Below are 5,525 nucleotides of genomic sequence, written 5' to 3'. Positions count from 1 at the left end.
TTTATGTATATACGTGTGGGTGGGTGTGTTTATAGTCACCCCCTAGCAACGTTTCAAACATTCATTAAAAAACAATGCGTGATTTAAACGCTGTCGTATATGATTGGTTTGGTAGCTGATGACTAATGCTACTATAAATATCTTCATATATATGGTGTAAATAAAATTAGCTTGTTGTTCGTTGTTTGTTGTTCAGTATTCGCGAATAACGAACAACGAGTCAGTTTGTTGTTCGTTATTCACCAGATATGGACTTAGTAATATAATAAAGACACGTTTATAGGGAATACGCACGGGATGGGGATCATAGGGAAGTTTCGTCGATGAAACTGGAATTGAACAATATCCGAATTGAATTTAAAGATCAGGTAATGCTTCTAGCGGTGACCTTGGATCGCAAAATTACTTTTATACTACATATTGAAAATATTTTTTAAAAGAGGACAGAATTTTTTGAATATAATGAGATCCTGGGGACCAAATAAAACGACCCTGCTAATGATATATAGGTTGGGACAACTGTCCAACATTTAAGTGTACAAAAACATCAAAGAAACAATTCAAGGGAAATGTTAAATCAGAGACTCAGCCGTTCGGTCACAGAGCAAATAATCTATTAAAAGACTTAAGATTATATCACTATCAGATTACTGGCAGGGTATTTTCGTATCAAGCCCCATGGACTTTATCAAATCCACACTATGACATACGCCTAGGTAACGTTGTTCAGAAGAAAGAAAATCCACAACACCCTTAAATGAAATCCGGAGAATTCTTGAACGAGAAATGGTCATCTCATGTGAAAATAAACAAGGACGGGTCTCAAGTTCCAAACACAACCAATACTGCACTATGTGTAGCCATTCCTGAAATTAATGTTAATATATCAAAAAGGCTACCAGACGGATATTCCATATATACAGCCGCATTAAAGGCAATATCCAAAGCTCTTGGGTGGCTTGCGTCATCCACCGTTCAAAGAGCAGTCATTGTGTCAGACTCCTTTAGCATCACAAAGTTAATATTACCTGACAAAACAACATCTACACAAGAAATTGTTTAGAATATTCGAGCAAGTGTTTATTCCCCCCGTAACAAAAATAAAACTGTAGAATTTGCATGTATACCATCCCATGATGGCGTAGTAGACAATCTCCCTCGCAAAGGACTCAGCCCCTGCGAGACCGAAGACTTTAAATATAGCGTTCAGGAATTTAATAGCATCGTTTTAGATTTAAATTAAATAACAACCTGATTGTAAAGACGGGGGCAAATCACCCATCGCGCAATATTTGTGGGTTAATCACAAGACCGAGTGCTAAAGATTTAATTACCGACCACAAATATAAACCAGTGATGTGCGAATGCGACCATATCTTGACCGGTCATTATGTCGTCATTGCGTGCAATACATTGGAAGAGAAAATACTCCTTGTAAGAAGTTTAATGAAAGATGCCAAAATTCAATATACCCTCCAAACTACCCCCCCCCCCCCCCCGGGATATGTCATATAAAATTGATGCAAGTTTTCTCAAAATTTATAGCTGAATCGGGAATTAACTGTTAAGTGAGTTGTGAAAAAAGAGCACTAGTCGTGGAAAGATAACTGGTTGTGTAGACCACGTTGGCCCCTAAGCCACCTGAATGATTAAATATTTGAATAAATTGACATTAAGATAGAAGCTGCATATCTTGTTACCAATGAAGAGACTATTGTTGTCAGCTGGACCTCCGGTTTTAACTTGTTTTTATTATGACGAAGGGAGAAGATGACCCAACCTCTCTTCTCACGATTTGATAAGTATGTTTTAAGGTGACTTTTTGATAGTCAAAGACTTTTTTATTTTGTGTTTACTTTTTTATTTTGTGTAAATAATTTAATTAAATCAACCTGTCTATAACATCATATTTAATGTATTGGACGTTCAATCTGTAATAAACAACAACATTTATGTATATATTATTTGCTTAATAAAGACGAAATTATCCTCGTCGAAACGTCACTTAGTATTAAACCCAGTAATTGTGTTGTTTTCCAAAACATTAATTATATGGCCGCCGAAATCTAAAATACAGACAGACATTAGCTCGAAAAGTATTCTTTTAATACCAATAGAAACATACAGGTGTGATATGTCGTTTCAGGAGTTATAAGGGACGAGAAACGCGAATATGATATTTCCTAGCTGATAAAACTAATTTGAAAGGAGACAGCATTAAAAGAAATAAGCATTTTCGCGATTACAGACCTACACGTGTAATAATAACAACTGTTCCAGGCATCCACGAATCTCATCCTGCATATTATATACTAAACAGCAAAAAAGAAAAACGAAAACGTCAGTACGATTTCAAAATCAGAGAGTCACTTTAATCAAATCATTCTAGAAAACGACTTGCTAAATGGATCAAAGAAAATTTTTGTGAACAGTATATTGACACAATAGTGATTAATTCATCACAATTCCAAGACATTACGAGCAGGTTTAGAGTCTGTGCACAGTCTGTCTATACACCAGTATCTGGTGTGTCCATCGCCATTGATGAACGCCATTGGCACCTGAAACCACACTCTCAGAAATGATAGGCGCAATCCATTGGCTGTATTTGGTCTCGGTACATTATTAATTCTCCTCTGAATTTCATCCCAAAGAGGTTCAATCGGGTTTAAGTTCGGACGAAGGGCTGGCCATTGTATAAAGTTGACACCGTTCTGTTGTAGAAAGTCCCGAGTAACTCTGGCGGTGTGGACACGAGCGTTGTCATGCTTGAAAACGTTGTTTCGATGCCGTGCGAAATGTGTTATGACATGGGGTCTGCGAGCTTGATCGATATAGCGCACTGCTGTGATACCCCCTCCTCTCCCTAGACCAATATTTTGGAACACCACAGGACCCACTCTCTGGTTCAGGCCGATTCCAACCCAAACCATTATGTTTTGACCTCCCCATGAGTCTCGTTCCATGACACATTGGTCAGAATAACGAGGGCCACGTCGACGCCATATCCCGGTCCTGCCATCTGCAGTTGATACGCAATACCGACTCTCATCTGTGAACAGAACAGTTCTCCGTTGCCTGTGTCGCCAGTTCTGGTGTTGTTGGGCAAACTGTAGACGTTCACGTCGATGGCGAGGGGTGAGGATCGGTCAACGGTAAAGTCTACGGCAATGAAAGTAATGTCATTCCAATATTATAATGTAAATGTTACATGTACAAGAATTTGAATGGATAATTTCATTATAGTTAAAATTTTCATATGAACTTTCCTTTAGACATTTGTATTTTGTTGCTACACATTTTTTGATACATTCCTGGAAATTTCCACATACATTTTTTATTTTCTGGGAATTTTGGTTGCCTATCTTGAGATAAGTTAATAAGTATTTTAGAGAGTTATTTCCCTTGTTAATAGGGCAACAGATTCTTTTGTTGAAGTCTTCATTATTCCATGTATAAATGTTAATTATTATTAATGAAGAATTGTGTAAAGAGCCTTGTCTTTGTTGAAATATACCACCAAACTGCTTGACAGCCAACGAATATGTTCAATCTCTAAACATTCTCCATATTGTAATAGCACACCTGTTCTTGATCCAATGTGTTAAAAATATGGATTTGTGGTTGACAGGTTTTTTTTAAAGACAGTTGTTTGATTTATTTTCTGACAGTAATCCCAATTTTCCATTATATGGATTTTGTGATCTTTTATTTTATCTTAAGTAAATGTTTTTATGCTTATCATACCATAGATTGTTACAGCTGTAAAACAATTTCCGTAAAATTTACGGACAAATGGGTGGCAGTTAGGTTGTAGTAATTTTTACGGACAAATTTTACAGTGTTGTTGAATTTCTAATAAAAGCCAACCCGGACATTATTTAACAAAGTGATCCGTAGTTTCGAAATGATTCATAATACATGTTATTACCTGAAATGACCCAAATGAAACTGATCTAGCTAGTTTGAATGATATAATAAACAGGACGTTATTTTATAAATTACCGTGTCAAATTATTCACTGCACATTATATTTATGGCTTGAAGTGTCATGCTATTATGAATTTGTAATATCCTTTTAAAAGTTGTATCATGTGTCTTACATAGAATAGCTGGGATTTTTTTTCGGTATCGCCTGTTTAATCGTAATGTTAACCTTTTTATTGATACCGTATTTGCTATTTATTTATGCTAGGGTCGATCCACTTGTTGGCCCAGAAAATTCTCAAAGATTTATTGTTAGGATTTTTCTTTATATATTTGTCACCCACCGAGAACTATCTACTCTGAGAAAATATCTTTGCTCTGAATGACCGCCACGTTGAAAAAATAGTGTACTCATTTGTAATCTGGTTCTAAACTGGTGACAGAATATATATATATTGTGCTCATTATGACCACCATTAACAAAATTATAACACTACTAATAGTAAGTGCAGGAGGACCGCACCACAGAGAAAACAAGACAAACTACAGAGACATTGCAAGAAACAAACAGCATATATCAAATCAAGTAAATGGAACGGAGGGCCATCCCTAAGCGTCAACTGCTCGGCACAGTCCCGGGCCTGTAATAATGCAGACTTCACGGAAATTGAAAAAAAAATATTTACAAGAAATCATTCGTTGATTATAGTTTTTGGACAGAATTTGCCTAATGCCAGGCCTTATAAAAATGAAATCAAACTTTAAAAGAGAATAGTGAACCGATTGGCTACTTCCCGAAATGATATCACTTCTGATGATTATTATAAGTTTTATATAGGAATCAATGTTTAAGCGTCTATGGACATTGATTTTCATTAACCTTTTTTATTATGGCGGGATTTAAGGGCCAAAACTAAATGTAAGTTGAAAGTGTTATTATACATCATAGAAAATACCTAATACCTAAGATGCAAAGTACATATGTCGTTATACTTATAATGATGAATACATAATACCGTTAAAGTAAAAGTCAAATGTCAAATTACAAATGTTTTTTGGAAAAAATTCACTAATGTTGCAAAGAACACAACATTTTCAAATATACACTTCAACAAAGCAACTTTGAAAAATGACATTTGTCTTTTGTCTTTTAACGCATCTTGAGTTCTTGGGGTCAAAGGACAACGGTCAAAGGACATCGGGTAACATGTAAAATTGTTAAAATGAATGCTCCTAAGAAGGAAAGAACGGGTATAGGCTGGACCTTCTTTTAGTATCTGGAGACTTGTCAGTCATGATGTTGATATTAGATAGGCTAACTATGCAGTTCAAATATGTATAATCTAAACGAGGTGCCATCCATTATTAAGATTACTGTTAATCATTCTTACAAACGAAGTTTGTGGGACATTATATACCCCTATATATTTCAATTCGGTTTTAACTGTAGACTAGCTAATGTTAATACACCTAGCCTATATAGTCATATTAATTATAAACTTCACACAAAATAGGCCTACATCTAGATTGAACATATTTAGAAGAAATTTAATTTAATGTAAATATACTTTTTGATAAATACCGAATTGTGTCATGTG

Source organism: Patella vulgata, chromosome 8, assembly GCF_932274485.2.
Source record: "Patella vulgata chromosome 8, xgPatVulg1.2, whole genome shotgun sequence".
NCBI lineage: Eukaryota > Metazoa > Mollusca > Gastropoda > Patellidae > Patella > Patella vulgata.
Note: the sequence above shows the minus strand (reverse complement) of the source record.